An 11,125-nucleotide genomic window follows, 5' to 3' on the forward strand; every position below is an offset into this window, starting at 1 on the left:
CTGGGTACCAGTTCATCAGAAAACACTGCTTTTGGGGATCAGCTGGGTTCCATCCCACTGTGACACCTTGTTGCAGTGGCAAAGTACAAGGGGACACTCATTTCAGGCAAGCTGGGAGGTCCTTCCTGCTTCAAGCCTGGTTGTAGCCTCCTGCCCCTCCCCCAGCAATCTGATCACTCTGTATTATATCAGACTCTCCCTGCTACCATATTTAGGGAGATCGTATTTCACTAAGTGATACCTGACAGAGAGAACTTATCATCCCCAAGGATCAGGATGGTCCTTTTTCACGCGGACCACTTCCTCAGTCCTGGGTATGATGCACCGAGGTAAAGACATCACCGAATCCGTCTAGTTGACGGTGACCAGGGCTGTGGCGGACTAGAAACCATGGCAACTGAGAAGCCTTGAAGGTGCCCAGTGAAATTTGCAAGGAAATTTGCACACTTTAAGCACCCGGTGTGGAAGAACCCTGCAGTGACAGGAACAACTAAGACAATTTTGGGGACAAGTGTAAGAAAGAAAGTTCTGGTCCTCAGCTTGGCTTGCCAGGCAGTGAGTTCCCCACTGCAGGAGGTGTCCACCAGAGAGTGGACGACCACTTGATGGAAAAGCTGCAAGGAAGACCCAAGGACTGTGAAGGGGGCAAGTGTCGACCAAATGATCTTGAAGTGGAGAGAGAGCAAGCTGGTCTGGACGATGGCACCAAACATGCATTTTGTCACCCACACTTAGGGTTCAAGAGTGTCTAGATTCACATATACACTTAAAGTGTCAGGTTTTCTGGGGGGAAATTTAACATGGTAACACTGGGCATTTTCTCTGGAAACAGGTGGTTTTGCTGGGAACATATTGCTTCTGTTAGAGCTAAAGGTTCATCGATCACCACAATCCCAGTATTCTCAACGGTTCTGGCTTTAGCTCACGTCTAGTATTTATGCTTCCTGCCTGGAACCTCAGTTTGCTGCCTCTGGATCGCCAAGCCAGGGGCTCTGATTCTTTAATGCCTGATTCAGGGTCCAGTTCAAATGCTTTCTCACCAGAGGAAGATTTCCCGCCCCTTTCAACATTCTGACGCCCTTCCATGAACTCCTCGGCTCATTCAAAAGGCATTTACCATCTTCAGGATTTTCTTGCAACCTCCCAGTAAGAGGATTAGATGCTCGAGGTCAGGGTCACACAGAGAAGCAGTGTCCATAAACATTCACCTAACCCATCCCCCGTATTGACTATCACTGAGGTCCTTTGCCAAACTCATTCATTTTGTTCCAGCTTAGAACTAGCCCACTCTAGACCGCAGAAGATCTTGCCTGCTCTTCTGAACTGCAAAATTTATTTTTGAAATTGAGTTTCATTTCCCCTTGGAATTCTGGACACTTGAAACAAGTTTGAAGGACTAATTTGAATTATAGACCACGGAACTTCCTAGTTCACAGGCACGTTACTAGGCAACATTCGAAGGCACTTTGCCCTGGAAATCTAGGAATTTCTTTCTTTCCTTCACTGAGAAATTCAGACATAAGACTGCCTCATTCCTTTATGTTTTTCTCTCTGAATAATTTAAGTCTTATTTAAATTCCAGTTAGTTAACATGCGGGTAATATTAGTTTCAGGGGTACAACAGAGCGACTCAACACTGCATACAACACCTGGTGCTCATCACGACAGGTCCCCTCCATCATCCCCATCACCTGTTTCCCCCGCCCACCTCCCCTCTGGTGACCATCAGAGTGTTCTCTGTCAAGAGTCTGGTGGTTGGTTTGTCTCATCTTCTATCCCATGTTCATTTGCTTTAAATTCTTAAATTCTTAAAGGCCACATATGAGGAAAATCCACATATAAGGAAAATTCCACATATGAGTAAAACCATATGATATTTGTCTTTCACTGATTTTCTTTCCACTAAGCATAATAGACTCTTGGTCTGTCCATGTTGTCATAAGTGGCAAGAGCTCACGTCTTTTATGGCTGAGCAACACTCCATTACATTCCACACCTACCCCCCACCTCTTCTTTATCCTTTCAACTACGGTGGGCAGGTGGGCTGTTTCCACCATGTGGCTGTTGGAAATAAAGCTGCTGTGGGCATCAGGGTGCGTGTATCCCTTTAAATAACTGTTACTGTGTTTTTAGGGTAAATACCTAGTAGCACAATCTTTGGATCACAGGGTAGCTCTATTGTTAACATTCTGAGGAGCCTCCACACTGCCCTCCCGAGTACAAACTGCCTCATTCCTTGGCACCTGAAGTTTAATTTGAATTTACAATAGCAAATAGATTTCATTGTTATTGGATAGACATTATTTTCTCAAATCACAATCAGTTTTTTGGGGGGGGTGGCTGGTGAACAACTTGTTGCTTTTGAATTAATCAGGATTGTTCAGAATGACGGTACTAGATTAAAGCACACTAATTCTCTTTATGTCAGGAACGTAGTGTCTACGTACTGGGCACGTCAGCTTTCTCTAAAATTCATTCCACAGGATGTTTATTGAAATGCCCAAACGTCCCATTAACAAATGGATCACAAACTTATAGGATGTAATGTCCCAATTTGAGCCACATTTTTTGAAGCTATAAAGTCTTCAAAAAATGTTACAATAATCTCTGCTTCCAAAGATGAACTATGCCACTTTTTCGGGGAATTACTGAACACCTGTGTTTCCCTTTAATTACGCAGTCGAAAAATAAAGTCTAGCTCTTGATTGTGCTTATAGCTGGCGGCGGGGGACGGAGACGCACGAAGACTGCGGGAGGAAAGGCGCGCTCCCGTCCTTGAGGCTGGGGTGAGGGGCTGGTATATTGGCCTGGGATGGGACAGCTGTGCTCGGCATGAATAAGGAGGCAGAAAATGGATTCAACTACAGGACAAAAACTCCAGTGCAACAAAGTAGAGGAAACAGAAGTTAAAAACTCTACCCAGAGAGTTTCAACAAGATATTTCATCATAATATTAGCTTAAGACTTGGTAAAGAGTAAAACATCAGAGAAACCTTGGAAATGTCTCACACCTGCCCCCACACACTTGCCGCTTCTGACCCCAGATTCATACATACGAAAAAACTCACAGGAAGGACCGAAGAACAGAGCTGGCTGAGGGTCCGGAAACAATGCCAACGACTCCTCCGCAGGAGGAGGGCCAGTGGACGGACAGATTTACAAACGGAGGGGGACTGAAAAGACCGCCTTGTGACGGGGATGGGGGAGCTCTTGTCAATTCTCACGGAAAACAATGATAGTCAGAATTGACACAAACTGCCATTTCTGACCTCTTGATGTCGATCCAACTGTACAACCCACTTTCTTCAAGAAACAGTACTTAATCTGGCCAGGACTCATGGGCATTGTGCCCTCCTCCTTTCCCCATCCCAGCTGCATGGTGTGGTCATCCACCAGGGAAGAGAAGCCCACGGGGACGGCAGCTTCCCGGCCTTACTCGGAGGAAACCCACAGCCAGGGCATTGCTCAGACGGATGCCGATGTCAGGAGGGGGGCTCCAGGCCATCGATGTTGCACATGCCCAAGACCTTGAGGATCTGGGCAAGCGGCAGGCAGAAGGCCTGTCCGGAATTAAGTAGGAAGAGCGGCTTGGATAAGCTCCCGCAGGCTGCCGGGGTCTGGAAAGCAGAGGACGTGTAAGAGGCTGCACCGTCCCTAGTTTCACGTGAGGTCTCAGGCCCGGGAACGTGAAAGCCAGAGCAGGCTTGAAGTCCACATGAGTGTTGAATACATCCTCGAGCCCAAACACAGACCGACCAGTGGGGTGGGGGGGGAGAGCTTTACTGGCCGAGGTGGCTTTAGCACAAACTGTGGCCCAGCACAGCTGAGCACTAGGCTGGGTTGACCCAGGGGTGACCCCTTCAATGTCAGACTTAAAAATAAAAAAAAAAACCAAGAATTAAAAAAAGAAAAACTGAACAGGGACTTCGGTGGCCACACACTGTGGAGACACAGTCTAGAGACAGTCCAGGCAAGTCACCAAACAGAAAACCACCAGCACCCATCAGCTATCCTGTAGGTGATAAGAATCCAGCATCGCTGCAATGCTGGCCAAGGTCCAGTTTTAAACAACAGATCATGAGACACGCAAAGGAACAAGAGTGCTCCCAGAGAAAAGCAGAAAGCAAAACCAGCCTGAGTGTCCCTGATGGTAAACTTAGTAAAGACTTCAAAGCAGACAGAATAAATATATTCAAAGAACCAAAGGTCATTCTTCAGAATTAAGCAAAAATAGTACTCTAAGGAGTCCTCAAGTAGGGGATATCAATACAGGCAGAGGTTATTGTAAAGAGGTCCAAACAAATTCTGGAGTTGAAAAGAGAAATAACCAAAATGCAGAAATTCGCTAGAGGGTCTTTGCAGAAGATCTGAGGAGGCAGAAGAATGAACCCATGAGCTTGAGGATAAATTTCATGTAACGGAGAAATACCGAGAAAAAGGGTTAGAGAAAGATGAACAGAAACATGGACACCTTTAAGCACACCGACCAACACACACATAGTAACAGTCCTAGAAGGAGAGAAAACAATTTATCTTGGCAAAAAAAATTCAATGAAATGATAGCTGAAAATGTCTGAAATGTGATGAAAAACATTGATCTACCCATCCGTACAGCTCAGTGAAAGCAGAATAGGATAAACAGAGACAGAGAAATCCTGAGCGTTTTCAGCCGACATGGTTCCAGTGGCTAGCATAAAACAGTCTCAAGGGCGTGAGCAGCAGCACATACATTGGAAATACACATTTTCCAGACAGACCGCGTGCTAGCCCATAAAAGAAATCCCAACATACTTAAAAGGATTGCAAACATAGAGTATTTCTTTGACTACAATGGATTTATGGATTAGAAAACTCGGGATTGTTAAGATGGCCATTCTTCTCAGACAGATCTTTAGATTCTGAGTGACATAAATTGAGGACCAGCAGCTAAAATAAGTTATTTTGTTGTCTCATGGGATGGTAGCTGTGGAAGGGAGTAGGTCGGCATTGCTACAGCCTCCTGTGATGTCAGCAGGAACCAACCTCTGTCTTTGCTTTTAGAAAAGCCTTGGTATCTGAAATGAGTTCATGGTTTCATGATGCGGTTGCTTTGTAATGAGCATGTTTGCTGTCCATAAAGGAAGGAGGGGAGAGACCAAGGGCAGACATGTAAGCCATCGGAGTCAGCCTCCTCTTGAAGGAGCTCTCCCAGGAGCCCGGTCAGCAAGCGCCATTTGCTTCCCGTTGGCCAAAGCTGTGTTGCATGGGTACTCTGACAGCCCAGGGGCTAGCAAAGGTCATGTCTAGGCAAGCACATTGCCAACCAGAGTTACCTGCCTTCTGTTCTTTAGATGGGGGGAGAATGACTAGTAGGAGAGCAAAGAGCACAGGTGGTACAACATGTATTTAATTCAGTCTGAAGCTCTATTGTGGTGTGAGGACCATCAGCTAACGGAAGTCACACTGTAAATACAGAAAGCCCAAATGGTTCCTTTTAGGACAAAATTAATCCATTGGCATTCCATTAATGGAACACGGAAATTACTTTTTTTTCTCCTGTTGTTTATATGAAATAGTTGGTTCCTTTCCAGCTTTAGAAGGTGGGTCTTGAAGGGTTTCAGAGTGCCCAATTTTAAATTAATTCTGCTTTAGCAACATTTCAGAAAAAATGAATATAAATCAGAACAAACCCCATAGGGTGTAGCGGGTTTCAAATTTTCTTTACAAAAACAGCAATGCACCAGTAATCATGAGCAATAAAGAAAAATTAGAGAAGTATATCACAAAGGAAGAAATAATGGAAAACCATTAGAGACTCAAAGAGCGGAAAGGTGCCAAAAGAAGATGAATGGCTCCACAAATTTCATCACAGTTTTCCAAGAAATTACAATAATCCACCAGGTACTGAAACCATTTAGTGAAATTACTGATCTAGACCAATTATGCCCCGCCAGAAACGAGGTGATCATTTCCCTCTTACTGATTCCAAAGAAAGCGGTAGGAACACAGCCGGCCCGTGAAAACGGAGTGGTGACTATAAAATGTCCTACAGGACGGGGTAATGAGTCTGAGATTATACACAATGAAGCAAGACTTTACCGACATTGTGTCTCTTTAGGAAACTCTTGTCACCGTGGCCACAGACGCCGTCTGTGTTATTTCAGTAAAAGCAGTTGACAGTGATGAATGGCTTCTTCCAGATTCTCATGGGTAGGTTTCGGGGGAGAAAAATGACCCATGAGGCTAACATTAGAGAGATGTAGTTGGACAATTTGTAGGGTGTCATCAGAGATTCTTGTGATAAAGAAAGGAATGCAGACCAGGTGGACTTGTTAGGCATGATTGCTTCTTTCTGTGTTTCTAGAAAGATGCCAAATGGAAACCCTGATGAGTGGACCCCATCTGGGCATGAAGACCACCATCAGAGAACTCAGAAGGGGGTGCCCAGGAAGGTCAAGGTGCCAGAGTCTATAGCGATAGGACAGAGGACACTCTTCTGTCTCCCCCTCGAGCCAAGCCTTTCTCCAACTCTGTTCCCACACCTGAGCGCGGTCCCTTCCATGTGCGGCTGGCTTGAAAGGACAGAAGTGACACGTGTTGATGCAGCACTTCCGAGAGGAAGTATTTAATGGCCAGTGGAGAACTGGCCTCACTCTTCTCTTGCTGAGGAGACTGGAGTCTGGAGTCTCTCTCTGCTGGTTCCCGGGCGACCCCCTGAACAGAACTCCTCTGCTCACTCAGGGACCGGGGGGAGCGGGTGTGTCTGTTCCTACAGCCTAGACTCCTATCCTGCCCTGACGGACACACCTCGGGCAATCATGGACGTTGCTCAAAGTTCTGTTCACCATCTATAATCTTTACTTATTCTTCGTTGTCTGCTCCTGAAATGTGAGGTCTGTGGGGGCAGAAACCTCTCTCTTGCTCACTAAGAAATTCTTCAGAACCTAACATAGTATCTGGAAAATAATAAATGTTCACTCAGTATTTGCTCAATTAATAAAACAGTCTTTAAACAAGAAGGATCTTTTTAGCCAAGGAACTAACCTTCCTTAGGTGGTACCTGCACCCACAACTCTAAGCCCCCCCCCGCCGTGTAACCTTAGGGAGATGACCGCACCTTCTGGGCTTGGCGCTGACGCTCGTCTGTCACAGTTGGGTAAGCGTGTAACGGTCTCCCGAGGTCGCTGCGAGCACTGAACGGGCAATGCAAGCAGAACGATGGAATGTACACTTGAAGTAACGTGAAGTAGGGAGCGGTACGCTTGAACGACAGATCCTATTTTCTGATTTTCCCTGTCACGATACATAGTTCCATCCTAACAGTCTGGCTGGTGAGACGTAGTTGGACTGTTGAGTGGGACATTTGGGAAGATGCCTTTGGGGGAGAAGACGAAGGCTCTTGGGTAGGGAAGATACACACAGATATGGTCTTGGAAAGCTCCTGTGAGAAGTGCACTGAACACTCCTGGACCCTTTGCTCCTGCCATGTGTGAGATTCCTGTGATGGGACACTCGTGACTGGGTTTCGACGGGCCTGTTGAGGACAGAGGACAGTCCCAGAGCTGTGTGCCTTGAGCCTTCTCGGCCTCTCCAGACCCAGCTCTCCCGGGCTTCCCAGGGCCCAGGCAGTTCTGACATCTGACAGCCACGTCTGCAGCTCGAGAACTTGGCTGAGTGAGACCACAGGGAAGCAGAATTTTCCTTCTGATGAGAAGCCTCAGAGTCGACTTCCAGCCTCACACCCGCGGAACAGCCGTGTGAACCGAGTCCCGTCATAGCCCCAGTCCGCGTTAGCCCTGGAGCTCGGCATCTGACACCTTCATCCCGTTCCCACCCCCTCCCGCTGCTGGTTCCAAGTCTAGTCTCTCGTCCTCGGAGTTCTGTTTTCGATTCTGTATGGAAGGGAGATCATACGGTATTTGTCCTCGTCTGACTTAGTTTACTTCGTGTGAAGCCCTCGCGCTCCCTCCACGTGCTCACACATGGCAAGATTTCCTGCTTGTTAAAGGCTGCCAATATTTTTAATGATCATCTTAAAATGGCAACTTCTCCCTCCTCCCAACCCCTGAAATTCTTTGTCCCACTTAGGGCTCTACCTCTTTTTGTAGCACCAATCTGCCCAGACCTGGGTGCTTGTTCGTCTGTCGTCTTTCCCCTCAACTAGAAGGCAAGCGAAGAGCGGGAGCTCCCAGTGACTTTGTTCTCATTGGTTCAGGGGTGCCCAGCGGCTGTGGGGGGAGACACGGTCTCTGCTGTATCGCTCACATCCTAACACAGGGCTGAGGCATCTCCCAGTTTCCCTCCTGCTCCAACCTGCTCCCCACGTCCTGCCCCCAGGTCTGTATGTGAGGTCGCCGCTCTCGGAGGAGCCCATCTTCCTCCCCCACACCCCACGGTCTCTGGCTTGACCGTTGGCCATCCAGGTCGCATGGAAAGTAGGACAACACGTGCCCACTGCCCATTCCAAGGTGCATGACATTTGGCATTATTTAAAGATTTGACTAAAAATTAAGTTTAGGACCGCTCCCTGACCTGCTTCTACAGACACACTCAGCCGTGCCCGACATAGAAGAGGACAGGGTTGACGAGATGTCGATGGACATGTAGGGAAACAGGCGGCAGGTAACGAACGACCATATCCTGAGCCATTGTGTGCAAGCGAGTGTTTACTGCGTGCTGACCTTGGGCCCAGCCTACGTATATCTATGACCTTCACGGCCTTTCGTGTCATCCCGCTGGGTTTCTCAGCCGTCTCCCGGGACAGCCATCCATCAGCGGTGGCATCGATTACTAACAATCACAACTTAGCCCTTTTAGCTCACGTCATGCTTTGTTGCTTCTCTGAAGGTACAAAAAACTCTCTTTCGCTGACGGGGGTGCTGTTCACCTGCTTAGGGACCCCCCCATGCAGCTGCGCTGTGAGGAAGGCAGCCTGCTCCTTCCCGGGGCGGTAAACTCAGGCCTGCCGAAACATAGGCGGGGGAGAAGATGGGGTCCACACCTCCTCCTGCAAGGGAATTCAATAGTAACACAGGAACGTGACTAGTAGAAGTCACGGGTGGAGAACAGACCCGTGGTTTGTGCTCCGGAGGCGCAGAGGGGGCAGCGGCCCCCGAAATCATTTCCAGGTCTGAAATCCCTGTGCACGACGTCCTTCCCTGATTAGTCTCACTAGCGCGCCCTACCGCAGGCGCAGATGTGTCTGTTGTCTTGTCGGAGAGGAGGACGGTGACAGAAAACTGTTCTCTTTACAAACCCAAGTGATGGATCATTTGGTTTATCACTGGGCCCGTTTGTACAATCTGCTTCTTCCTGCTGGGTTAGCGCGCACGGGAAGGCTCTTCCGCGTGGGGCCACGTGTTCTCAGTGAGGTCTCGGGTCTGCAGTCGGGATGCAGAAAATGGTGTGGTGTGTGTGCAGGGATGACAACATCTGGACCGTCTCCGATTACAGGGTTGCTCACCCCTGTGAACGCACAAGGAACCCCCCAGGCGCTCGGTTACTACCGCGGGGCGCCAGCAGAGGGCAGTGGAAGCCAATGCACACCTCACCGAGAACCTCAGCTGCTGAGCGGGTTCCTAACGGATGTGTAGGAGCTGGAGGGGCTCAGAGGAGGCCACAAATGCTGTTCACACTCCTCGCATGGATGGCGTGTGGACACTTTTGGAGCTGCAAGGCCTGCTTGAAAAAACGTGCCGAGTTTGCTGTGTTTATAGGTCATGCTCTTGTCTCCCTAGTCGGAGTCCTCCGTTTCAGGAGTCACTTACACCCCGACGATACTCACATGGTATGTGGGCGTGGGGGGCATACTAGGACAGAGGAAGCCAGGAGTCTCCCAAAGACCCAGAAGCACCTTGTGCGTCAGCTTTGAATTTGGGGAAGAATTCTCTCTGCTCTGAAACTCATTTTCCATCTTTTAATAAAGGCATGAATTGTCTTCTGTCAGAAGGTCACGGAGGAGAGAAGTAGGACCAGGCTGCTCACCCAGTAGGTAAATGTTCACCTCTGGGGACTCTGGAACGTTTCGGGGGGAGAGGAGGCCGAAGGAGGTTATCCCCGGGGCCTCTCTGGAGGCCCAGGTCCAACACCGTCCGTGAGCATTTGGCAGTGGACACTCGCATGGGAAGCTCAAGGTTTGGGGGAGATAAGATGCACATCTCCCAGAAGCACTGGCTTCTGAGAAACCTAGGATGGTCCATCATCCCCCGTGTGTCTTGTCAGAGGACACGGGGGTGACCGATAGCAGCCGAGACAGCCGTCCTCACAGCAGCTCTGAGATGGTCAGCTACAAGTTAGATCGACGATGTTGTGATTCAGTGGAGACAGTAGCTTCGATGAGACAGAGAGGACAAGTGGAAGAAGGGCAAGTACAGAGGGAGAGGACACTCGTCCCCCTCGCCCTCCCGACTCTGTCCTCCCTCCTGGACATGGAAACTGCCCCCCGCTCTGGCCCATGAGCCACGATGCTGCCCTCCCACAGGCTGGCCCCACAGAGCAGCCCTATCCTGTGTTGATAAACCATGCATCGACTTTCTAAGCACTAGAAACAAAAATTGGGAAAAATATCTAATAGTACTGAAAAGTGATCTTAAAGGCAGTTTGTGTTGGACTTGAAGCCCGAGGGTCATCCCCTATGGGCGGCCCCTTCCATAGGTCGCAGGTGTCCCCTCCCTAGCACGCCTGTGCCTGGACCACATTCTGGCCGTTGTGATGGACAGAGGACTTGGAGGAACGAAGGTGCACACCATGAGGAGAGCCCTGTTCTGTGACCTTCTACGGGTCATCCACGATCCTGACTACCTTCCCCTCCTAGGATTTTAAACCCTCGTCTCCGCTCCAGCGGAAGGCCGAGATCACGAACCACAGCGACTGCTCATCAGGCTCTACTCCGTGCCCAGCGCCGTACTGAGTGCCCTGTTTTCGCTCATCCCGCTCTCACTCCAGCTCTGTAAGGCAGGACTTATCATTCCTGGTTCAAAGGTGAGAACCCAGAGGTTAAGCCACTCGCCCAATGTCACAAGCCACAGAGAGGGTTTGTCCCAGCCCAGAGAGGCCACACTCCTGGTCTTGAGTTGACAGCCAACCTGATAACCTTGTCCCAAATTTTGCTGAAATTACTCTGAATTTTTATTAGCTTCTACACCGT

This window comes from Lutra lutra, chromosome 10 (genome assembly GCF_902655055.1).
Source record: "Lutra lutra chromosome 10, mLutLut1.2, whole genome shotgun sequence".
Taxonomy (NCBI): domain Eukaryota; kingdom Metazoa; phylum Chordata; class Mammalia; order Carnivora; family Mustelidae; genus Lutra; species Lutra lutra.